The sequence below is a fragment of the Macaca mulatta genome, chromosome 9 (genome assembly GCF_049350105.2).
Source record: "Macaca mulatta isolate MMU2019108-1 chromosome 9, T2T-MMU8v2.0, whole genome shotgun sequence".
Lineage (NCBI taxonomy): Eukaryota > Metazoa > Chordata > Mammalia > Primates > Cercopithecidae > Macaca > Macaca mulatta.
Genome location: NC_133414.1, coordinates 124,348,962 through 124,375,763, shown reverse-complemented (window position 1 = coordinate 124,375,763; position 26,802 = coordinate 124,348,962). Strand labels below are relative to the sequence as shown.

General features: G+C 42.8%; 1 protein-coding gene across 3 annotated transcripts in view; it reads left to right on the top strand.

Annotated features, from left to right (window-relative positions):
• The first annotated feature begins 1,117 nt into the window (after window positions 1-1,117).
• GPAM (glycerol-3-phosphate acyltransferase, mitochondrial) overlaps window positions 1,118-26,802 on the top strand; it is a 114,597-nt gene continuing 88,912 nt past the window's right edge. For 2 of the 3 annotated variants that reach the window (XR_013397668.1, XM_015148146.3), the window contains exon 1: window positions 1,118-1,395. The gene's annotated coding sequence lies outside the window, so the exon portion shown is untranslated. The remainder of the gene's footprint in view (window positions 1,396-26,802) is intronic. The other variant, XM_077944950.1, reaches the window with a different exon arrangement.

Sequence of the window (26,802 nt, the reverse complement as noted above, 5' to 3'; positions counted from 1 at the left end):
GGTCGCCTTGGAGAATATTTTGACTGTACTTGTCCCTCTGACTTGGATCCGTTTCCTGTCCACCACTACTGGTTTTGTTGTAGTTCCTTTGGACAGGCCCATACCGTTCATGACAAGCCCTCTTCACCAGTCCCTGCCATTGGTTCCACTGCACTCAGGACTTCTTTCACAAACTGCTACCTCCTGTGCTGACCTTGTTTCGGGAGGGCAGGGAACTGCGCCAGGTTTAACTCACCTCAGTGCCCCCAGTCAGCACATCTCTACCAGAGTAGATGCAAAATAAATAACTGTTGCATGAATGCATATTTACCTAACAAGAGGGTTCCCCTTAAGTTCAATATTTAAGCTTAAGAGCTTAAATATTGAACTCTAATACATCAAGACCCTTTGAGGGTTTGCCTACCGGTCTATGGGGCCTGTAAGAGCCTCACAGGAAGGAGAGAGAGTTTTTATGCATTTAGTCTTTGCAACAATTAAACAGGAAGCAACTGACAGTGTTCAAAGTCACATGGACAGGGCTACCAAGGGCCTTTATTGGCCCCTACACCTTCTTAGTCCCCAGAACCTACTCTCTTTACAAGACCTCTTCATAAGCCAAACAGAGCAATAATAGCTTTGAAAGGGGAGGGTGGCAGCAGCTGGAAAGGGGATGAAGAAATACAGAAGACCAAAGTCATGACTGATTGAAGACAAACAGGAAATGCACGTAAAGCATCTCCGTCATCTCTCCATGACCGTTTCAGGGTTACAGTCAGTGAGCTGCACATTTGGCATCAAATAGACTCACCCTGTGGGGACCCCAGCCCCCCTCAGCCCCACTCAAGCCTCCCTTCCCCTCAGCAGTGAGAAATGCAAGTTGGAAACAGCCAGGCCAGGAGCCTGCCCCACGTGAACACTCAAGCTGCGGACACCTCCACCGAGAATGAGGTTACTGAGCTTGGAGCTTCACTTCCCAGTTAGAAAATCCCCACCAGGCAACGCGAAGAAGACACCATTTGTTGCATCATTAAATTGTAACAAGCCCTGAAATGCACTCCGGAAGCCTGGGTCTGTTTGTCCTTGCAGTCGGAAGGACGCCTGTGATTGGCTGGCCAAGCTCAGCCTAGCAGGCCTTATCTCTGACTGGTTATTATTTGATTGAAGAGCCTTCCTCCTCCTGTGGTGTTTCAAAACTGCTCTGGGAGAATTTGCTGTTGCGGGGGGGACTCTTTCTGAGGTTACTGTGGAGCACCCAAAGTCCGTCAGCCTCTGGCCGTGCAGAGGGGCACCCAGAGGAAGTAGACCTTGCTTCTTATTCACCCACAGCCTGGGACTGTCTTCTCCAGAGTCTCCATCACCTTTGCTAATCGACTGATTGGAAATAATTCCTCAAACACCACCAAGTCAAGGATACAGGTATTTAAAAACCTGGGGGTCATGGAGTAATTTCTTAGGATGTCATGACATGAGACATGGAGGCAGGATGAGGAAGCCAGGGAAGCAGCGTGGAATGCAGGAGAGGCAGACACAGTAGGAAGAAGAAAGTCAAAGACAAGAACTCAGAATCATGGAATTCCATGGCTAAGGCAAAACTGAGGCTCGTGGGCGTAGTTGTTTGCAGCTGAAAAGAGGTGCAAGCGCTTTTGTGATGTAACATTCACACCTGTGTGCATTTGCTCCTCATGAAATCCTTCCCGAGTTTTTGCTAGTCTTTTGGCCTCCGTGTAATCCTCCATCCTGGCTCAGAACCCCCAAATCCTCAGAGGATTTTGGACACTTTACGAAAAATGTAATTGCTTTGGCTTGAAACATCATTAAATCTGATTTGCAAACGGCACATGGCCTTCAAAGGCTCTGCTTAGTAGTACAGATCCTGGTACCAATCCTCGTGATGTTGGCTACAGAGGAAAGAGGAGGAGCTGAGCACCTCTTTTAGGAAACTTGGTTTCCCCCTTTAAGATCTGTGTTTAACGGGTGATATTCATTCTCATCCCTACTGTATTCCCTACTCGGGGGTGTTTTCTGAGCTTGGGTCGGGCAGACAGTCTCGTATCAAAGGACTTTCTCACTGTAGGGGAAAGCTGGGCTCCATTTGGGGCCAGCAGGATTTAACCGTCTGGAATGAAGATCAAAGACGGCAGAAAAGACAGGCTTCATTCTCTCTGTTAGATTTGGCTGGAGGTGGCAGCAGAGGGGAAGATACGACGCAAAACCAAGGAAGTCAATACTTTTGTTTTAGTACTGAGTGGAAAAGAATGTTTTTTACAGTATGTCAGTATTCTTAACACTGATTTTTCCCTGTATGCATTTCAGGTTAAAAAATAACCATGCCAACCGCATTTCCTGCCTCCACTCTCTTTGGCTGTCTATATTGTCTTGATTCCCAGTGTTGGTATCCAGATAGTCCCTGCTTTGTTAGCCGCAGTGGAATGAGTCCGTGGATCCCCCGGCAGGACGGTGGAGATGCTTCCTGTGCTGACTGCTGTGGTCCCCAGGGAGCCTTCTCTGCAGGGGTCCCATGGGATTTCCTGAGCTTATCCAGAGTATGAGGGCCGAGAAGTTTGTCATAATGACTCATGCTCTTCTTCATACATTTATGGAAACTGCCAAGAGGCGGAGGACAAGCCCGACGCAAGGGGTTATACTTCTTGGATGTGATTCTTCTCTGCTCTTTTGGAACATTTTCTCCCTTTGCCATTACCAGCATGGTCTGGATCCTGTGTGCCTCTTGGGCCTCTTTTCTCCTCCTTCTCTACCTCTGCCTCACCACAGGAACACGCTTTCTGCTTTCTGGACCCACCGTGGTCGAACCTTATCACATGTTATCCTGTCTGCTTAAAGCATTCTTCACCCTACCCTGCCTCCGGGTCTGACCAAGTCAGGAGATTAGTCAGGACTCTTTCTGAGTAAATCCACTTCTGCTATGAGGTTAGGGTCCCCTGAACTTCCCCTTACTGGACCACTAACCACATTGTCTTACGATTGCTTGTTTCCTGATCCATTGCCCCCGCCAGACTGATAGCTGTGAAGGCAGGGTTCATGCCTTTATGACTCCCAGCCAGGACCCCAGAGCCTAGGAATCTGTGACACCCAGTAGGCTCTTTCTTGTGATAATGGCTAACATTGGTGGAGTGTCTTCTATATACCCAGCACTCTCCTAAGGGCTTTATCTTATTAACTCAGTCCCCACAATGAGCCATTGAAGTCACTGAGGTGTGTGTCAACCCATTTAACGAATGAACAAACTGTAAGTTAAGTAAATGGCAGACTTCAGAGCCCTTTTTTTTTTACATCTATGTCACGATGGCCACTCTAGGGCTGAATGAGCCAGTGAGGAACGAATGAATGATAGCAGGCTGATGGTAAAAACATTGTAACTGTTTCACATGCTCGGCTGGACCCATTCATTCAGCCGGGCCTACTGAGCACCAGCCATGTGCCAGGCTATGAGCAAGGCTTTGAGAATACAGTGATTAGCAAGTACAGACCCTGAGCTGAGATGTTTCAGTTCTCAGCTCTGCTCTGTTCTCTCTGTCGAGATCAGCTTTCCCGTCCCTCTCACCTGCCTTGGGAGCCAAGGTTAAGCACTTACAGGCTCTCGCCTCAACACGAAGAGGAGCTCCATATCTGGAGTTTGTTCCAACCTTGAAGTAAACGCTTAATGAAGCTAGCCTTGTCTGGAAGCTGACTGTATCTCAGGCACCAGGCTGAGTGCTTTGCCCTGGCTGATCTCATATTTCCTCCTTGTGAAGCAGAGGGGTTACCACCACCCTGTGTTTCAGACGAACGAACCAAGGCTAAGAGAACATAAGGAATATGCCCAAGCTGGTAAGTGCTAGAGCTGGGACTCAATGGCAGGCTGGTCTAGCCTCCAAGCCTTTGCCCTTTCCATCAACCAGGGACTTTCTCAAGACCCTAAGCTTTGGGCTCACTGCATCCTGATGACTGGTTTCCGTTATTAAAAGTAACAGCAAAAACCAGAACTAACTTTTGCACCAACCTAATAATATTCCTGTCAAACAGATATTCCTGTCTGTCTGCCTCCCCAGTTACTGAGTTGGGGTTTTCTCCCTGCTTAGTGGTCCTCAGCCCCCTCTTCCTTGACTGTACCCCTGACCTAACATCTTTTCTGACCACTGATGCTTGTGGGCTCCACATTTGTGCCTGATTAGGCAAGACGGGGCACCTGCCTGGGGACACCTGCTTTGAGCAGCCCTCAGTCTCCAAGTGGCCCCTCCTCTTCTCTTCTCTCAGGGAATGGTCTTGGAGCATCTCGTTCTAGAACATCATGTTTGAAGAAGTCTAAACCAAGGTCCCCAGCTTAAGAAACCCTCATACATCTGTTAATCTTTTGTTAGAAAAGCAGACAGCCTAAGGAAAAGGGTCATTAGAATCCAGAGCCGAATCTCGCGTTTTTCACTTGTTATTTAAATTGTCCAAGCTCTAGTTTCCTCCTTTGTAAAATGGGTGTAATACTTTCTCAAGAGGTTACTTTGAGAGTACAGATTCTGTGTTCAGTAAGTATCGGTTGTGTGCTTACTGTGTGTGAGGCACACAGCGGGTAGAGTGGAGAATGAAGCTGAGAAAGCTGCCTGCCCTTGTGGAACTTACAGTTGAATGGGGATGACCGACATTTAAAAAATCACACAAACAAATAGCTCAGTCCCATATGTGATGAGAAAAAGAACAGAGGACCGAGTTAGATAGCGTGGGAGCTAGTCAAGAAAAGACCCATTGATGAACCAACAGGATTTGAACCCTTAATACCCTGCCTTGACCAGAATGCAGGAAGTTCTCAATACTTGCCGCCCTGGCCATAGACCTGCACCTCTCTGGGGCTCAGAGTCTGTGAGAATAAAATGAGGGAGTTGGACTGAATGATTCCTAAGACTGAGTTGCCCACCTCTGGCATTTTATAATTTGATGGCAGGTTAGATCCATGTGAAACGAGGGTCTCTGACTCCCTATCCTGGGCTCTTCTTCCCCAGGTGCTTCTGCTGGTGGAGAGAAGCTAGGCCCAAACTCAAGGACGGCAGGAGGAAGAGGTGGCCAGTTCTGTCTTCTAGAATCCCCTTTCTCTCAGCACCTCCCCACTACTTCCCCCAGCTGGAGCCCAGTATTCACTCCCCTGGGGTCACTCCTATCAGAAGAACTCTCTAAGCCCCTTTCCAGGAACTATGGCATTCCTGTAGACCCAGTTCTCTGTGTCCTTCCTCTCCAAGCACCTGCACGTCCAGTCTGGACAATTAACGCACCTGGGGTGGGATTCTTTGGATGGTGAAATTCTGAGAACAGGCAGGCTGCGAGGGCAGCAGGGAGCTGAAGATTTGAGAATAAGCCTAGGTCTGTTCCTTGGCTGCCCATGAATGCTCCCAACACTTTCCACTTGACCTCCCCCAGGCGCACCATGTTCCCTCTGCACAGCACACAGTGTCTATTGTGAGCTCTTATTAGTGACATCTCTTGCAAATGGCTGGTTAGCATTTTTTCCAGACAGAGCAGAAACTCTGGAGGTGGTGGGGAGGCTAAGTTTGCAGAGGGTGATGAAAGGAAATGCTTAGCCTCAGGGCCCTGAAAGAATGGGGATGTCAGCATCTTCAATTCTCTCCCACCTTTCCTGGGTGGGGTGGAGGGGGGCTGTCCCCTTGACCTCCAGAAGCATATGCGTTCTTTCTCCATCTCTTCTTCCCTACCTGGGGTCTCACTCTTGCCTGCAGCTGTCTGTTATCCAATACCCCCATTGCTAGCTGGTCATGGGACCTCGTGGGACCTCCAGGGGCACTGGCATTTTAGCCGACGATGCCTGAAGAGAGTAATAATGGTGAGGAGACTGTGGTAGGCATGAGACTTCAGGGCACACAACTTTTCTCCATATGAATTCAGGATTTGAAAACTCCCTGTTTGATGGTCGAGTGCTAGAGAGTTGAATATTAAGAAAGGGACAGAGATGCTATGCTAGATCAAGAACATTTCCAAAGAGAGGTTGAATAGGAAGTTGTACCCCAGGGCAGTTACCCCCAACAGCTTGTAAGAGGAAAATGACAGTGTATGTGCAATGAAAAGTTCACTCTCATCCTTCAGTTCCCAGAACTTCAGCGTTGCTATTCCCACCATGTGGTGCTGGGTTCTCCAATGGCCACAGCATGTCAGATGTAAAACGGGCACCCTGGATGTCAGACTGAGCGAGTGCTAATTAAAACATTGCATCACGGCTCCTTGGCTCTCCAGGCACAGGCAGGCAGGAGCCCTTTCCCCACTCTGTCCTCCTTGCCTGGGTGCACTTGCTTAGTGAGCTCTGCATGCAAACTCTACCCATGCCCTGTGGGGCTGGCGGGAAGTGTGGCTGTGTTATGGGCTTTAGCATCCTGCCAGAAATCAGATTGGCCATAAAAACACCCAAAATGAGTCTTGAAAGAAAGCGACATTCATTTCTCTCTGGGCTGGACATTCTGCAGGAAAGGGGTGGTTGCCGTAGAAATGAACCCTGAAGGCTGCTAGTAACAGCGTCATTCCTTTTTTGAGTCAATTCCAAAAAGTGACTATGAGGAACAGGGGCCTGGGAAAATTGAAAACCTTGGGAATGAGAGCTCTGCTAGGACTTGGCTATGGGAAAACCAGGGGGACTATGAAGCAGCCGCAGGCAGGAGGCTGGCTTCTCCCCACCATCAGCTCTGCTTCCACTTGGACATCTGCAGGCACCATGGGACAGGAGCTGAACTTTTGCTCAGTGGTCCTCCCAGGCTGGGGCAACAGCAATTCTGACTCCCATCAGGCTCCCCTTGGGGCGCATTTTAATTATCCTGTGGGTTGATGCTCAGGGTGAGCCTGCTGGGTAAGGCGGGCTGGAGCCCTTTCCACTACCCAGACAGAACAACATGAACTATTAGATACTAGAAAATGTGCTCTCTAATCCTCCAATTTTATGGATCTGTGAAGCAGCACCGTGTGTCCCTGGGGCTTCACCGTCACTCCTTCAGTGCATGACTACACCATCATTCCTGACCCATGTCTGATTAGCTCCATGAATCAGGGCAACAAGGCGTAGTCACTGCTCTCAAGGAACTCACAGCCCAGTGGAAGAGACTGGTAATTAAACAGGCAATTAAGTGCAGCATTACAGAGTGGAAAATGTGACCGGACCATAGAGCAGTGCGGTATATTCACAGTGCAATGTGTTTCTTCCCAACTCTCCCTGTCCCCAATCCCTGTCCCTGCCCTGAACACCGTCTCCATTCTAGCTGGGTCTCAAATCTGATTTTTCTCCAGCCAGTGCCAGTGGTTGTTTAGCATTCATGGCACCCACATTACAGACAGCAGATAGCTGTTGGCTTATGATGTTTTTTCCAGTCTAGGGTGAATGTAGTCAATTTGAGGAACTTCCCTTCGTTTTGAGAGTCTCTCCTTCCTGCTTGTTGGAATTTTAAAGCATTATTTCTTTTATCAAATGATGGGGTTTGTTGATTGGCAATTTATGTTTAATTTAATTTTAACGTTATGACTGGGCAGAATAAAAAAGTTAGTATCCCTTGGTTTACTGCACTGTAATAGCTCAGAGTCCAGGAAGCATTGTTCAAAAAGCTGCTTGTCACTGAGGCTAACATTCATGCCTAAACCCATGCAGGAGCCCTTGGGATATCCTTCTTAGTTTCTGATTTCCCAGCCTGTAGCAGAGTAGCAGAGTTGATCTATTCAAATTCCATTCACTTCCCCAAGACACTTAGCTGGCTATTGCAGCCAAATCCTTAAATAGAAACTACTGTTTTCTTGGCGTCCCAGGCTCCTGTATGTTTAATGCCTCAAGTATCCACTTTCTGGGCCAAAGTCATGAAAATCTAAAGGGGAAACTATCCGTCTCAGAAAGCAGTTGCAATGGAAATAAAAGCCATTAGTACTCAGTGTTATCAGGATGTTTAATTTTTCATTGATATTTCAAGATAAAAGTTGATCTTCAGAGTGGTGTTAATTCAGGTCACCAACTTCCACTTAGATGCAGCCTAGAGACTGCTGCAAAAGATGCCAGTACCTTGGTTTATGGTAGCTGAATCTTGGGGGTTCTCCATCTGCCTGCTTCTGTTAGGGGATCTTGGGATCATTGGCTTTGCTGTGATTAAATGAAGTCCCCTGATGCATGTGGTTATTCTGACACTTGAGATATGTCCAGGGCACTGGAAGTCTCTCACAAGCTTGATAGATGCAACGAAACGTCCACCAGGCAAGCCAAATCCCAAGAATGTAAGTGGCAAAGTCCAAGTTCTTGGGCTATAGTTGAAAGTTCCTGTGTTAAACATTGTTTAAAATAAACAGGTCATGCTAGGACCTCAGTGCTTAGATATTTAGCTGCAAGGAGCGTTTTGTTTGACCCATGTTTGCAATCTTGCCTCCTTTCTGTGACAGCAAATGCAAAAGAGACTCTCATGCTTGTGTTGAGTGCTTCTTGAAGTCAAGGATATACCTTGTGCGTGATATTGGTGGACACCTTCTCCCTCTGCCTGTCGGTCCCTTGAGACCCAACACATCTCCTGGCACATAAGAGGCCAAACATGGTTGTTGGTGACAATGATAATGCAAACAATACACATTTTAGAGAGAATGTTTCTGGCAGTTTCTACCATGACCTAATACGACTACTTAATTATTAATATTTTAGCTTGCCTATTTCGTTATTAAAATAAATTCCTTTGACTTGGTCATTGTGTTTGGTTTACTTCCCTAAGAAAAGGAAGTTGACGGAGCATGAAGCTGGTGGGCAGCAGGGCCTGCAGGCGGACACTGTGTTCCTTTGGAACCTGCACTGGCTGCTTATGCAGGGGCAAGAACATTGTAGAAGATTTCAGGCAGTGTTTCTCACCAAGGCTCTGTCAGCTGTGTGGACCTATGCAAGTCTCTTTATGTCTCTGGGTTTGGGTGTCCTTAGCTGTAGAATGTGTTAGGCTGGATCTGAATGGCTCAGCCTTGGCCCTATAGGTGCTATACATTAGATAATTATTTTTGTTGTGGGGACTGTCCCGTGCATCATAGGAAGTTTAGCAGTGTGCTGTCTCTAACTGCTGGATGCCAGTGGTACCCCTCCCTTCATTTGTGACAACTAAATATATCTCTAGACATTTACAAATATCCCCTGGGGAGCAAAATCATCTCTGGTTGAGAACTATTGGAGCAGATGATTTCTACCTGAGTTGGAGAAACCACACTAAGAGTTGTTAATGCATCCTGTTTTATTGAGCTTCTACTGTGTGCTAGGCACTGTATTAGACTTTGTAACGTGAATAGATATTCTATTGAGAAAGGGGCATCTACTTCATGAAAATCTGAATGAGAGCTGGATAATCTGAATTATTTGCACAGGCATGGAGGTAGAGGGAAGAAGATAGAATCCCTGTTTTGATTCTTACTAGCCATGTGAGCTCCATCTCCTCATCTGTAAAACATCATATTTTCACACTGTTGTCAGGATCTAATGCCCAGTGTATAGGAAAGCAACAGATCATAGTAGACACGCAATAATTAAACTTTCCCCAACCACCGAGGGATTCAGATCTGTGAAAATCATTACTTTTGCCAGTATTGTTCTATCTTTACAACCTACTCTTCTTCCCCTACCCACCCCAACCCTCTTCCTTCTCAAGCCAGTGCTGATATATCATCTTAAAATCCCCAACTGTCTATTTCAACAAGAGCCCCCAGATCTCTTGTGTCACCAGATTGTTGAACTTGGGCCATCCTTGAAAGGGTTGTCTCTTCCTATCAAAAAAAAAAAAAAATTCTCTAATAACCGGAGATTTGTAGACAGCCTTGTTCTACCTGTGTGCTTGAGCAGGACAATGGCAATAGGAATTGAGGACAAGGGACCTTCTACCCACATGCATTAGCTGCATGCTCCTCCTGGAGGCACTGATTAGGCATGGGTTCTCAGTGTCTCAAGACCATGCTTTGGATATTGACAGCAGCTGCTGTGCCATCTCCTCCACGGAAAAGACCTTGGTGTTTGGTAGCCTGGCATAGTGAGAGTCCTCATGTCACAGTGAGAAGGATTTCGGGGTGAGGGAGTTTGAAGCTGCACCCTCCTCTCAGTGAGAAACTGACTAGGGGCTCCAAGGAACATAAAGACTGTGTAGTTCTTTAAAAAACAGACTCTGCCTCAAATCCCAGCTTTGCCACCTACTCCCTGTGTGACCTTGGGAAACTTAGTTCTTTTTCCTGAACCTCAGAATCATCTCTGAGAAGTCTGTAATCATAAGGGTCTTTCTCGAGTTGGATAGTTATGAGAATTAAATAACAGAGTGTATGGAGAGCGCGTGGCACAGTTCTGGTAAATACTAAGTGCTCACCAGAAATCCATTATTGTTAATAATATGTATCATCTTAAATGGTAACTCAACACTAATGAATGTAACATGTTAAACAGACAACAAAAAGCAGAAGTTTGGGTGGATGAAAAATATGAGGTTGACTCATTCTGTTACTGACAAGAAAACAGGCTTAGAAAGGGCCACAGTGGGAAAGCCTTAGCAACTAGGACCTCGGTGCTGGCTGTTGGCAGAGCTGGGACAGATTCCCCCTCTCCAGATTCCCCTTCAGATGCTGGTTCTCCCACGCTGGGGCTGCTTTCCTGCTCAAACCTTTATGGCTCATGTTTAGAAAATTACACAAGAATTAAGGGAGTAAGGTTTTAGAACAGTGTGCAGTTTGCAGAGGGAATCTTTTTTGGAGGCTTGTTTTCAGAGGGACTCTTTCTTCAGGATAAGAGAGAAATGAATATTTTGTCTAATATGTTCCTAAATACCCAGGGGTACCCCAGAGCAGGGGGTTTCTAAACTTCCGTCTTAGCTAGATGAAACAGGAAGAGGAGACTGAGTGTTTCACAGCTTCTCTCTCCCCCTACCCCGCTCCCCCTACCACAGCGCTGAGAGGAGGCCTGTCCTCTACACACCAGCTCACACTAACCCATTGCTTATGCATCGCCAAGCACTACTGAAACTACCTCCTTTGCCCATTGTTCTCCCACCTTCTCAAAGTTCAGCTCCTGACTCCCAACCTAAACCCAAGGGATGGCGAGTTGATATTTTGCTTCAGTGCTGATATTCGGTCTTAAGAACCACTCTGAATTACTAAACAGCTGAGCACAAATAATATTCACCTTTCCAAACGAGATTTTAGATTTCTCTGGGCTGGCTCAGACCTCATATCTTGCCTTTTACCCTTGGCCAGTGACTCATAAGTTTGCTTGAGAAGGAAAGACTGAGGTGTTCAGGGTCCATGGTTGAAAGAAGAAGAATTTTTTTTTTTTTTTTTTTTGAGACGGAGTCTGGCTCTGTCGCCCGGGCTGGAGTGCAGTGGCCGGATCTCAGCTCACTGCAAGCTCCGCCCCCCGGGTTTACGCCATTCTCCTGCCTCAGCCTCCCGAGTAGCTGGGACTACAGGCGCCCGCCGCCTCGCCCGGCTAGTTTTTTTGTATTTTTTTTTTAGTAGAGACGGGGTTTCACCGTGTTCGCCAGGATGGTCTCGATCTCCTGACCTCGTGATCCGCCCGTCTCGGCCTCCCAAAGTGCTGGGATTACAGGCTTGAGCCACCGCGCCCGGCCAAGAAGAAGAATTTTTAACAGAGTGGCTTGGTACTATTTTAGACATGCTTGAGATGAAAATTTATGTAGGTTTTTTATGGTGTAAAATTATGCATGACTACAATGTGAATGGAACCTTGCTTAAAATGTCATAAATTATTTGAATTAAACTCTACTGTAGTCTTAAGTGATGGTTATAATTCAGTCAAAAGGTTGAATCAGTGGAGTCATAATTCCTATTAGAACTCTATTTCCTATTTTGCCTTTTTAAACGTAACAGTCATCTACCTGCTGTCTTACTTATTAAAAGAGGGCTCACCATGAACATAGTACACATTTGAATGTTATTCTTTTCCTCACCCCCTCATTTTTAAACCCCTTTCTAGAATAGCATATATAGAACAATGACTTAATGGAAAGATTGGTAACTATGGCTCCTGGGCCAAATGCTGCTTATTCATCAAATCTGTTTGATGAATAAAGTTTTATTGGCACACAGTCACATCAGTTTTCTTATATACTGTCTAAGGCTGCTTTCATGCTACAAAAGGACTGAGTAGTTGTGGACAGGACCATATAGCCCACAAAGCCTAAAATATTTACTATCTGGCCATTGATTTTTTAAAAAGTGCTGATTTTGACTTAGAGAATGAGTGTCAGAGTCAGATACATCTGGGTTCAAATCAAGTCTTGGTTCCTTGCTAGCTGTGACATTGGGAAAGTTGCATAACCTCTCTGCGAAACCTAATCTGTACCGTGGGGATGATCAATACCTATCTTGGAGAGCTGTTGTGCGAGTTAATTGAAAAACCTACAGCCTTGTGCCTGGCACAGAGTAAATGCTCAATAAATGGTAGCTATGCTGATGATCTTTCATTCTTTTATCCAACAAATGTATATTTGGTGCTTTTTCTATGATAGGTCTGGGGGCTATGCAGTTACTAAAATGTAGAAAGTTTCTGCTCTTATGGAGCTCACATTCTAATGAGGAAGATAGACAATGGTCAAGAAAAAAAATTAACAGGTTATTTTCAGAGAGGGATAAGTGCTATAAATAAAATAAATAGGATGATATAGAAGAAAATGACAAGGCAAGGGACAGAAAGTTGCTAACCAAGTTAAGATCTAAAAATAATAATGAATCAGCCACGCAAATGTCTGAAGAAGGAATGTTCCTGGGAGAAGGGACCATAAACACACAGTCTCTGAGCCAGTCATGAGCTGGGGATGGTCCAGGAACAGAGAGATGACCTTGGGGACGAGGGTTGAATAAGGCAAGGGAGAGTGATAGAGGACCAGAGGCGAGAGGTAGGCAGGGGCAAAACCATGTCAGAGCTTGTAATTCCTGAAAAAATAATTGGCTCAGAGGCAGGGATGCAAGCTGAGACCATGAAAGGGCAGAAATGTAAGTGGGACCTTGACCTTATTCTATGATCTTTGTTCTAAGTATCATCATCCATCCTCTTTGGTCTCAGGCATTGGCCACTGTTGAACAGAGGAATGAGTAGGGTCCTCATGAGTCCTGGTCAAAGTGGCAGCTTTTGGCTGTGGCAAACCCCTCACACCCTACTTGGGTTCTTCTCCTCACAGTGCCCCCTGATTCAGCAGACAGATCTTCTGGCCTATGTCTCTACCTCTTTAAAATAATTCCTTTTCAGAAGCTTTTAATGCTTCTCGAGGTAGAGCACTTAAGGTGAAAATCAGTTAATGTAATCTCAAAACTCTAATAAATGTCCAGCAACATAAGACCACCAGATAAGCATTTTATCCCTAGGGTCACTCAGAATTCACAGCTCAGTTCTCATAATTAGCATTTCTTTTATGTCTGAATCATTGAACAGGTGTGGAGAACTCCATAACAATATTTTACCTGTTTAAGGTTTAAAAGCAGGCCTTAGATATAATCAGTTGCTCAAACTGCCTCCAGAGTTGCTAATAATAGCTACACAGTATTCCACAGTAGCAAAACACTATTGCATACTTGTGGCTCACTTAGAAGTAAAAGTATCCCTTCAGTTTGCTTACCTTTATCCATTTTGAATGACTCCTTCTCCTCCTCTGGTTGTTTTCCTCTTTATTCTCCTTCTTCATCTCCTTCATCATCAGCAAAACTTTTTATTGGAAGTACTTAGCTCACTAATAGTAATTAATATTTCCCTTACAAAGCCGGGCATGGTTGTTCATGCCTGTAATCCCAGCACTTTGGGAGGCCAAGGCAGGAGGATCCCTTGAGCCCAGGAGTTTGAGACCAGCCTGGGCAACATAGTGAGACCCTGTCTCTACAAAAAATAAAAACAAAAATTAGCTGAGCCTGGTGGCATGCATCTGTGGTCCCAGCTACTCGAGAGGCTGAGGTGGGAGGATAGCTTGAGATAGGGAAGTCGAGGCTTCAGTGAGCCAAGATCGTGCCACTGCACTCCGGTCTGGGCAACAGTGAGACCCTGTCTCAAAAACAATTAATAGTATAGTTGTTGAAGGAAAACTATTCTCTCTCTCTATATATAGTATATATATACTACATGTAATATATACTATATATAGTAGATATATACTACATGTAATATATACTATAGTATATATACACTACATGTAATATATACTATATATAGTATATATATACACTACATGTAATATATACTATATATAGTATACATATACTACATGTAATATATACTATATATAGTATATACATATATTTCAGTCCTTGGGTTTGCAGAAATTAAGTATTAAGTATAGTTTACTTACATATCTATAGTATAGTATACTTACTATATATAGTATGTTACTAGATATATATATATACTTACTATAGTGTAGTATATATAGTATGTATAGTTTACTATATATACTATATAGTATATGTAGTATAGTATATATAGTATAGTATAGTATATATATATAGTATAGCTTACTATATATATATAGTAAACTATATTCAGTAAGCCCACCCAGAAGTGGGCTTACTGAATCACATGGTAGCTCTATTTTATTTTTTGAGGAACCCTCATACTGTTTTCCATAATAGTTATACTACAAACACTGATTCTTAATCTGGGGTACAAACACTGATTCTTAATCTAGGGTCCATGAATGACCTTGGAGGGAGGTTATGAAACTGCTGAAATGGAATATAAATTTTTACATGTGCATTTTTTTCTGGGAAAGAGACTGGAGTTTCATCAGATTATCGAAGTGTTCCCAGATGCCAAAAAGTGAGGACTTACTGCTTTATAGAGTTCGCTGCCTCAATCAGTAGTATAGTCCTTGAAGGAAAACTATGTAAGTTTATACCTGGAAAAGAAAAACGTGCTGAAGTTGAATCCAGAGAAGCCTGTGATTCTGAAATACACCTATTACCGGCTGTGATCTGTGAAAGCAAGTGGGACTGATATCTGGATCCAGTGGAATCTTCGGTCTTTGAGGGGACCGGACATTTTCCTAGGAACTGCAAGCATTACATAGTACCCACTCTGTGCCAGGCACTGTCTCAGTGCCTTACATATTTTAACTCTTAATCCTTATAATACTATGAAGTAGGTACTATGATTAGCTTTATTTCACGGATGAGGAAAATGAGGTACAGTGAGATAAAAACCATAAATTGAGTTTACTTTAAACATTCCAAGACCCTTCACAATTGTGGACAGTGTAGTTTGATGAGCTGTAATTAATGGTTCAGAATAATTATCATTTTGACATGTGTAAATGGCAGCCATGTTGTAATCTTGAAGTACATACCAAATTAATAACAGGATTCCTATACATGCCACCTCTGTTTTTGTGAATAAGAATGCCGTACCAGGTCACATACAGAGGAGAGCCAGTTAACTGATTTGCTTAATTAGAATTTGGCTAAGAGTCACTGTGGCTTATAAAATAGGTTTACTAACCAAGTAGGCAATTTTATTTTTGTAACTATTAGCACAATCAAAAAAATTCAGACTGTTTACCTAAGGCATGCCACAACTTTGTGGAGCTTAAAGTCAATGAAACTTTATCTCTGGGAGGTTAAAATTTCATTCATTCAGGATTTGATCAATTGATGGAGCTTTAGATATAATTCATTCTTTACCTGGATTATATTTATTCAACAGTTAACGAGCAGGTGACCTTGAAATTTAAACGAACTATTCTCTAAGAACATCACTTATAAATAAGCTAGAGAAAAACCAACATTATTGTGTTGGTTTTTATTATTATTATTTATGGCCCATGTTTAGAAAGTTAGGCAAAAATTAAGGAGAATAAGGTTTTAGAACAGTGTGCAGTTTGCAGAGGGAATCTTTTTTGGAGACTTGTTTTCAGAGGGACTCTTTCTTCAGGATAAGAGAGAAATGAATATTTTGTCTAATATATTTCTAAATACCTATGGCTACCCTAGAGAAGGGGGTTTCTAAATTTCCATCTTAGCTAGATGAAACAGGAAGAGGAGACTGAGTATTTCACAGCTTCTCTCTCCCCTCACCCTGCTCCCCCTACCACAGCGCTGAGAGGAGGCCTGTCCTCTACACTCCAGCTCACACTAACCCATTGCTTATGCATCGCCAAGCACTACTGAAACTACCTCCTTTGCCCATTGTTCTCCCATCTTCTCAAAGTTCAGCTCCTGATTCCCAGCCTAGATCCAAGGGATGGCGAGTTGATATTTTAAGATTTATTTAACCCATATTAAGATTTATTTAACCCATATTAAGATTTATTTAACCCATTGGTTACCTATAGCAGTTACTAGGAATTCTACAATTTATGTATGTGTGCTTAATTTACACCTGTGTCCAGTGCTTTATGGAGGTGAAGTAGGAACACTGGCCCAGAAGTGAGAGCCTCTGGAGAAATAACTATGATGTGATTGATAAAGGGGGAAGGTGTTTTGTTATCTCGTAAGCAGAATCACATGTGCAAAAGGAATGGGGTGAGGGAAGTGTTGGTCTCTGTGATCCATCCAACCAGTAGTAAAACAAAATGGGGCTAGAAGAAGAAATTGCACCTTGCAATCCTAGATTATGAAAAGCCTGTTCTCTAATATCTCACTTGCATGTTGGAGATCATCCTTGTAATAAACATCAAATATTGTATGGAGTAAGATGATGATGACTGCTAGTTAGAAAAGATGTGGTGAAAACCATAGCCAAATAATCCTGCTATGCTTACTTAAGTTTTGCTTTATGTAAGGTAATTTAGGTAATTGGAAACTAGATTGATAACACTCTTTACTTTGGAGGCCTTTTCTTTTGGGAAATCTGTAAGTTAAAAGCCAAAGACAGTTACACAGAGTATGTTTAGAACACCCAAGAGAATAAATTTTCTAAAGGAAAATATTTGAGCTTTTATATGTCAGATTTCTTTAGAAGTATTCTAAAAATTCTAAATGTCTTTAGAAGTATTCTAAAAATTAGCCTTAGTTGAACTTAGATTGATCTTCCTTTCAATTATACTTAATGAGTGATGTTCTACCTTACCTTGAACTCATTGGAAAAAGAATAATCCAATTGCCAAGTAGTTCAGCTTCTCCTCTTCAGGAAAATTCTTTCCTTTTGACAAAGACTGATTCTGAGGGAGGAACGATAAAAATAAGTCTTCTAGCCATGCCTAGTTTTTCCCTTTCAAGCCTTTTCAAGTTCCTTCTTTCAAGAGTATTGGACATATGTGTGTTTACCTCCCAGCCTCTGCTTGGCCTTGTTCTAGATCGTGGCATTCTGTTCTGTGTAGACCACCCCGTACACTGGAGATCAGGGCGTCTAGTCTTCCTTGTAGTCACATGTTTCCTCTACTCTGACCCAAGGAGTGGGGTCAGGGAGAGAAGATGGGAACTCCGCTGCCTACCTTAGATGCATGCCTGCTCTAAGAGTTACAAAGTGATAAGCCCCCGAACTGTGGTTCACACATCCCTCCTTGAATGTTTTTATTCCTAAGGCTATCCTTGTTCAGGACTCTTGATAGTTATAACAGCCATGCATCCTCTCCTTTTATAAGTAGCTAATCATGTCTTATGCTTAGACATTCAACAAATAGATATTGAGCATCTGCTTTACGCCAGGTACTGTTAGGCACTAAGAATGCAGGGGAAAAGTCAAGAATGCCATTTGAGAGAGAGAGAGGGGCAGATATTAAATGATTAACTCTACAATTAAATGTTTAGTTATAATTGTGGTCATTCCTATGGGGAAGAAGCTTAAGAAAGGGGCCTGCCTTAGTCTGAAGGGTCCACAAAGTTTTTCATGAGGTCATGAGTCCCGAGCTGTGTTATGAAGCATGAGTTGGAGAGGAGATGTGGTGGGGACCACTGCAGGCAGAGCAAATGCCAGAGAAGGGCAGAGCCTGGCTTTGACGGGGAAGTGAAAGAAAGCCAGGGTGATTGGAGTCAGAGAGAGAAAGTGTACGTGGAAGGAGATGGGGGTGGTGAGATTAGCAAGGGCGGACTGAGCCAGGTATTCGACACATGTTACAGGCTTTAGTTTTTGTTCTAAAATCTGTAAGGAATATATGGAAGGATTGTAGTCAGTTGGAATGGTGACAAGGGAGAGAGATGGGGGTATCTGGCGTGGTGCATTTGGCACGCTGCGTTTTCAAATGCTCGGTCTGACTGATGCGTATGGGACGTCTGGATGGGTAGCCAGTGCAGAAATAGATGTGGGGCGTCCAGGCAGTGAGTTTTTATGCCCCCCAGTGAAGATGGTGATATTTTGGATTAGGATAGTGCAGGTGGAGAGGGAGATAAGGGGATGATGAGTTTAAAGCTATTTAAAAGGTACAATTGTTTAAGAGTTAGTGTTCTATTGGATGTAGGAAGAAGTCAAGAACTTCTAGGTTCTTCGTCTGCTGAGGAGATGGTATGAAGTGAGAATGAAGGAAGGACTTGAGCCAGCAAAACATGCCAAGAGAAAACATCTAGGTGGGTAGAAAGAAATGCAGGAGAGCATGGGGTTGTGAAAGCCAAGGGACTGCCTGGCTCTTTACACCCAGAGCCGCGACTTGCTCAGCAAGCCATCCCTACCCAATAATCTGCCGTCAGGTTATACAACAGTAGAAAGCTTGGAATGAGTCTGGGCTTGTCCACATTAGAATCTAGTCCACATTAGGATTTCTTTTCCAGACGGCAAGATGCTTTGTTTTCACATCATTCCAGCCAGCATCTCAGCTCCCCAAGCCATCTTGGACAGCATCTTTTAAGAACCAATGGTGATTTTTAGGGAAATGGTCTTAAGCAATACTTAGGAACAAAAGGTTTTCCTGAAAGACATAGCGTCTGCAGAGATGCAATTTTAAGCACAGCAAAGACAAGTTTTTATGATGTTATATAGTGTAGCCTGGCTTGTTAGAAGCTCCTAAGTCTCTTCATTCTACATTAGGATTTTGGTTTATCTCAGCCCAACCAGAACTGTCATTGATGTGGTATGATTGTCATTAGAGCTGTTCACAAATGTTTAATTATCTGGGATATATGGTAGGATTACACTTCTTTACCCAGCAAAGCAGATTAGGAGCCAGTGTACAACTTACTCCACTCTCTTTTCCAGCCTTGGCAAACACGAAGGTATCTGTCAACATGGAACCTTCCTCAGCCTGGGTTCCTCAGTGACCATCATGAGCAGAGTCCCAGAATAACCTGCTGTTGACATGTAGTATAGGCAAGAAATAAACTCTGTTGTTTCAAGACTAAGACTTTTGTTACTGTATTATAACCTAGCCCATTCTGACTGATAGAGAGTCATTCTTCCTAGAACAAAGTAACTTTAAGGGTTCATATGAGTTTCAAAAATTTTAGGACAAATTTTGCCAGGATCCAAGCTCAAAGCAACAGCATTTTCTCTTTTGTCCCCAAAGTATCTGCAAGAAGTATGTTTTCCAAGCATAAGGTTTTGGCAGCCTAGCCCTGAGATGAGGATCACCGAAGAACTAGAGCCACTTCCAAAGCAAATCCTAAAAACAATTATCATAGTGTTTTCAGACCTGGGATCTGCTAGTCCAGCTCTAACTGCCGTGTTCTTGCCTAGGCTGGCTGAATAATACAGCCCTTGTATGTTTGGGCTTTAGTATCAGGGAGACGCTGAATTCAAAGTGCGTTTCTGCCACTTTACAGATTCTGACCTCTCCTGGTGCCTCAGTTTTCCCCATCTGAAAAATGGGAGTAACAATAGTTTCTAACCCACGGGGCTGTTGAGAGGACAGGTCCATCATCTGCCTGTTTGCCCTCAGATCTATTCCCCATCCTTCCCTGCTCTACTCTAGATCTTAGGACAACGCCCCCTTGCAAACTTATTCCTCAGGCTTCCTTGAAGCTTGGGTCAGCCCCAATTGGCTGAGAGAGGATAAAAGTTATGGTGTCTCCCTCTTTCTCAGGTGGTACCTTCAGCAGTGGTGGCTCCATGGTTTTGGCTCCTCCTGGGCAGGACCCCCTCCTTGGTCCCAGTTGTAGCCTATGAGGTGATGGCTCGTGGCTCTGTCAACACCCGTCTTTGCCACTCCAGCCTGAGGCAGGGCAATGATCTTGTGTTGCTGCTGATCTCTGGGCCTCACCCTTCTCCTTTTGTCCTCTCTGCTCTTCCAGGACCTTTCTAAGTAGTTTTCTGTATTAACGTCTCACTAGTGAACTGTCTGGAAGGGGTTCTTTTTTCCTGATGGCACCATGACTGGCACAGGTGATTATTTGAGAAAATGCCTCTAAAGTACTTAGAACAGTGCTTGGCACATAGAAATTGCTCAATAAAGGGTAGCTAACAAAACGTACTTACTTTCTTCCTTACCTAGATGCTCTGCTGCCAATTCCACCCAGGCAGGCAGGCCCGTGAATACAACATAGCTCCTGAAGCATTGCCCACTTCTTCTCTCCCTGGTTGACCAAGTCCATAGACATAGGCTTCTATTTTGATTCACCCTTCTCTAATATTACAAGGTAAAGGGTATTCACATACCTCCATGACATTTATGACACATGTCAGAATTTTATTTTGAAATTTCCAAACTTTTTACTATGGCTTACAAAGACCTGGTCTGCCTGCGTTTCCAATTCCTCCCTCTGCCATTTTCTCACTTATCCACTCCAGCCACACTGGCCTTGGTTCAGTTCTCACTCTCTGCCAAGCTCTGCCCTCCCTCCGGGCTTTGGTGTGTACTCTTCCCTCTTCTTGGAAAGGTCTGCTCTGGCCTCCTGTCTTGGCCCAGCCCTGCTCACACCCTGGCCTCAGTGTAACTCCTCTCCCCTTTTAGAAGCCCTCCCTGACCGCCTTATCCAATATTGACCGCCTCTCTTCTTCTCGGGAATGGATGCTGTTTGGATTCTTTATTGCACTTAAAAAAAATTTCATCGTGATTTTAAGTTTGTTTATCTTTCTTCTTACTGTCTCCATCCCTACATACCATAGGCCATTAGACCATGAATTCCACAAGGGTAGGATCTGTGTGTGACTTCTTCATCTGTATATCTTCAGCACTTAGCAGGATGCCTGCCACAAAAAAAGGCTCTCAGTCTGTGTTATGAATGAATGGTTGAACGAATGAATACTGTATTACTCTGTCTTTAAACAGCTTATGTCAAAGTTCTCTTGCAGGGCAATAGTGATAATTTGGGGTATTCTACGCCTACTCCTTACCCTGTTGCTTGTGTTGTGTGGAAGCCAAGCAGAGGTCCTGGGTTGGCTCAGGCTGGTTACCTGCCCCATTGCACCTTGCCTGGGCTCTGCGTGGTACTCAAAGTTCCATTCCCTTCGTGACATACTCAGCCACTGGGACCTTCGCTGAGGTTTCCAAGGTGCTACACTATCATTCTTCACAGTCCCCCCATCTTCACCCTTTTTTGAAGCCCTGCCACCTCCAAGCCTCTGCATCTGAAGGATCTCAGAGCTGAGCCACCATCAGACCCCTGAGTCCTGTCCCTTCTCAATGCCTGAGCCATCCTGGCCTCCACTCTTTTCTTGGACATTCTCTCCTCCCACAAGCCAGCTTGAGTCCATGAGAAAATAAAGGCCCATTTAGAATTTGTCTTCTTGGATACCAACCCCTCGAGCAGCTTCTTGTTTTTTTGCTTTTGATCACAAAAAGGCAGTTAATTGCAATTACTTAGCCTCCTTCCAGGGCTTAGGAAAGCTCAGGATTTAAACCACAGAGCCTGGCTATGCTCCTGGGAGAAGGGAAAATACCTTTCATTCCTTAAAAATGAGCAAACAGTAGTTACAAATTAAGAGACATCCAAGCTAATTTCTTAACTACCCTGCTCTGCTAGTTACCCCACGCAGGGCCCCCGTTTCCCTCTAGAATTGGTGCCCTGCCCAGTGGCACAGCTAGTGGCTGGAGGCATGGAATACTACCTAGTTCCCACCGTGCTTTCTTCCTGGGGAGCTGAACCTTGTCATGTACCCTATCTGGTGGGACATGACCAGAGAGATCTCCCAGAAGCCTGGCTGCTTACTGCCTGGCTCCAGTGTATTTGACGACCATCTTGAGAGACTGCTGCTCTAACCTGCCTCGTCACAAAGACCCTTTCCATTCTAGGATGTCTGAGTTGGACCTGGGCTTGGTGCATTCTTTGAACACTATGTCTCGTTGTAACTAACTTCAATGTCCAGGAAAATGTGCTTGTTTTCTCTTCTGTTTGGCTCTGCCCTCCTCACTCTCCCTCCTAGAAAGAGGTCCCAGGATACCTTATGCTTGAGCCCAGGAAGTTTACATGATTATAAGCCATGATGTTTGACCACAGTTCCGTCTTCTTTAAGACTTGGAAGCAGGTGTATATGTAAGAAGAAATATCACAAATATTTTAGCTTGGGAGCAATCATTTGGGACTAAGGAAATAGTTGTCTGTGTCTGTAGTGTGGGCCCACTTTTCTTGGTGAAGCATTCTGGAAGATTCTGCCTTCTCTAAAAGAAGGAAGAATATTCATTATTTGCTTCTCTGAATTATTCAGTTCTGAATTATGATTTCATAAACCAATATATATGTGATGGGTAACGCAATTAGCAATCCAAGTGTGGGGTACCGTTACAGACATTTCCAGCCAGCACCATGCTATTCCAGTCATCCTTTAACGTCTCTTATTTGAAGCTTAGTCTATTGATTGGTTTCCTGATGAGGCAGGTTTCAGTCAAAATGAAGTCCTTCTTATGCCATAAGTGTGGTAAAAGTAAGTCAGAGGGGTTTCCTTTTCTTCTGGCCTAAGACCCTTTCTTCTTCTTCTTCTTTTTTTTTTTTTTGATATGGAGTCTCACTCTGTTGCCCAGGCTAGAGTTCAGTGGCACGATCTTGGCTCACTGCCACCTCTGGCTCCTGGGTTCAAGTGATTCTCTTGCCTCAGCCTCCTGAGTCACTGGGATATCAGACACGTGCCACCACGCCCAGCTAATTTTTTGTATTTTTAGTAGAGAGGGGGTTTCACCATGTTGACTGGGATGGTCTTGATCTCTAGACCTTGTGAAAGACTTAAAGGCAGAATCTAAGGTCATCTTCACTGCCACCCCTCAGCATGTGATACACTGGTAGGGACTATTTCTAGACATTCTCTCTCTCTTTTATTATTTTTAAAGAATGTTTGAGTCATTCTAGCAATAAGATCCAGGCTCAAATATGATAGGAAATGCATGTATTTATTTGCAGCTATTTAATTGTGCATATTTTATTTTATCCAATGAGATCTTGAATTTCTAAAAACAGGGACTAGAGTGTATCCTCCTCACAGAGTATAGGTAGGCAGTAAAAAAGTTTTTGATTAATTGTTTAAATAAACTGGGCTTGGGATGTGTTACAATAAGGATCTAAGCTGCCCATTTCATTAAAATGAACATGCGTGGTGACAATCAGGAATGTATTTACCCGAGAGTAACGAAAGACAACATTGTAATGGCTTACACAGGTAGAGATTTGGCAAAATCCAGAGGTGTGTGTCTTGAGTTTGGACATTGAATTATGTAGCAAATGGGAGAAAAACGAAAAAGGAAGTAGTGCCAGCTGTGTCCTCTTTTACTAAGAAATAAAAACTTCTTCAGGAATCCTCAGTTTGCCTTGCTCTCAGTTCACATTGCCCAGAACTGGGTCATGTGACCTTCTTGGCTATAAGGATAGTTGCAGTATTAGGGAACAAGATGATCATAATTGGCTTAGATACCTTGATTCATTCTTTTCTCAGAGCTAGACAAGAGATCACCCTGAATATAATCAGAGGGTGGAAATACGTCTTGAACAGGTAGGTCTCAGTGACTGCCCCAAATCAGCTGGAACTAGGGAAGTGAATTCTGGAAGCCACAAGTCAATGAACTTGATGCTGATTTTTGAAACTTTTTGAAATAATGATTAAACAGGAGTAGTGTAAATATTCTAGACTATAAGCTTGAAGGGAGGAGGTATGGTGCTGTCTTGTTCAATGCTGTATCTACAATAGCATGGGTGGCATGAAGTAGATGTTCTATAAATGTATACTGAATAAATAAATAAACAATAGCAGCCCAAGGAAAAGTAGGCCATAATGAGAAGAGTATGGATCCAGTAGGAATAATTCATGCCAAGCTACTTCCTTTAAAAATTCTTGACAGAACAATCATTATATTTTATATAAGGGAATTTAATAGATACTTTATCATTGGATTCTGGCAAGTCAGTTGACAATGTCCTTACAATATTCTTGTAGAGCAATGCTATTATACATAGGTAGACCTGCAGCTACTTGAACAAATGAACCCAGGGAAGTTTGGTCAATGAATCTGGATCAGTCTGACGGGGAGCCTCTGAACAGGGACTATTAGGAAGGCAGCATGAATTATTGTCAAGAATATGAGGTTTAGTATGAGAAAGGCCTCGGTTCAAATCCCTTCTGTGTTGCTTTCTGTCTGGTTGATTTGGGCAATTTATTTAATTACTCTGAGCCCGTTTTTCTTATCTGTAAATTAAGGATCATAATATCTTGCAGCTTCATCATGAGAATGAGCCATGTTAAAATGTAGCAGGTATACTGGTCAATATGTAGGATGGCAGAACAAAGATTTTAAAATACCTTGAAAATCTGGAAAATGGCAAAACAAAACAAAATGCAGTGTACACAGAGGTACATGTGCATTACTATCACAAATGCAGTGTGTGCCCCATTTTCATAATTGGCTTAAGTATTATGATTCATTATTTTTTCAGAGTTGGCCAGGAGATTGTCCTGAACAAAATCATAGAGAGGGAAACAGAGAGCGAATAGCTTCTCTGTTGGTACAATGGGTAGGACCAGATTTTTATAGGATCTAATCAGACTCTCCTTATGAAGACAGGAAATCTAACATCTGGTAACACCACCCTGAAAATAAAAGGCAACCAGCTTGGGTAATGAAAGACTGTATTACTGTGTATATAGAATTTGTAGTACTGTCACTCTTCTTGTTCCTATTACCAATAATGTGTGTCCTCCTCTTTTTTCCTTATGAATCTGGCTAGAGGTTCATTAACTCTACTGATTTTCTCAAAGAATTAGCTTTCAGTTTCAATTGCTTTTTATTTTCCTACTTAAAAATTTTTCTGTTTTCATTGATATCTGCCCTTTATTGTTTTCTGTTTTTGTTTTGCTTACTTTGGGTTTAATTTACACTTTTTTCTTAAGGCTGAATCTGAGATCAATAATTTGAGATGTTTCTTTTTTTCTAGTATAGGTGCTTTAGTACCATACATTTCTGAGTACTGTTTTAGCAACATGATATATTGTGTGTTCATTATCATTTGGTTCAAGGTACTTACTAATTTTCATTTTTATTTCTTTTTTACATCATGATTTTTTAAAAGTATGTGAGTTTCCAAATAGTTAAGGATTTTCCAAATACCTTTAAGTTAGTGGTTTCTAATTTCTACTGTGCTCAGAGTATATGTTTTACATGATTTGGATCCTTATATGTGCATTGAGACTTGTTTTATGGCCCAGAATGTGATCTATCTTGGTGGATGTTCTGTGCACACTTGAATGTTTATTCTCCTGTTATTGGGTGGAGTGTTCTATAAATGTCAATTAGACCAAGTTGGGTTTATAGTATTGCACAAGCCTTTTACATCTTTATTAATTTTTTACCCACAGTTCTATTAGTTATTGGGGGAGGGATATTGAAATGGCTGACTACAATTGTAGATTTTTAAAATTTTTTCTTGCAATTCGATTAGTTTTTGATTTATGTGTTTTGAAGTGCTGTATCAGAGGAATAAATATGTAGAATCGGTTTGTCCTCATTATGAATTGACCCTTTTATCATTATAAAATGATCCTCTATATTTCTGATAATATTCTTTGTATTGAAATTATGTTATTAATATAACCACCTATATTTCTTTTGATTAGCATTAGTATAGCATACTGTTTTCTAACCTTTTACTTTTATTTGTCTTAATATTTAAAGTAAGTTTTTAAATAGGTAGCATATCATTGGATCTTCATTTTCTTTCCAATCTGACGATATCTGCCTTTTCATTAGGGTGAACACTTATATGAGCTTAAATCTATCATCTTGCCATGTATTTTCTCTTTATTCTATATATTCTTTTTTTTTCTCCCCCATCATTTACTGCCTTCTTTTGAATTCATTAAACATTTTAAAAATTCAACTTAAGCTTCTTTGTTGGTGTGTTAACAATAACTCTTAGTTTTGCTTTCATAGTAGTTGCTTTAGGAGTTAAAGTATACATCTTTAACTTATTACAGTTTACCTTCAAGTATATTATACCACTTAGTGCATAAGATAAGAATCTTACAACGGAATACTTCTCTCTTCCTGGACTTTGTGCTGTTGTCATCATACATTTTATTTCTACATATGTTATAAGCCCCACAAAATATTGTTTTTGTTTGTGCATTAAGCAATTATCTTTTAAAAGGGTTTTAATGACTGACATGGTGGCTCACTCTTATAATCCCAGCACTTTGGGAGGTCAAGGCAGGCGGATCACTTGAGGTCAGGAGATCGAGACCGGCCTGGGCAACATGGTGAAACCCCAACTCTACTAAACATACAGAAAAAAATTAGCTGTGCATTGTGGTGGGTGCCTGTAATCCCAGCTACTCGGGAGGCTAAGGTATGAGAATTGCTTGAACCTGTGAGGAGGTTTCAGTGAGCCGAGATCACGCCACTGTACCACTGCACTCCAGCCTGGGTGACAGAGTAAGATTCTATCTCAAAAATAAAATAAAATAAATTAAAATAAAAGGGTTTTAAAAATAAGAAAAATCATTTACCTACATATTTATGGTTTCTTAAGCTCTAATTCCTTTGCATAGATTCAGAATTCCATCTGATAGCATTTTTTTTTTTTTTTTTT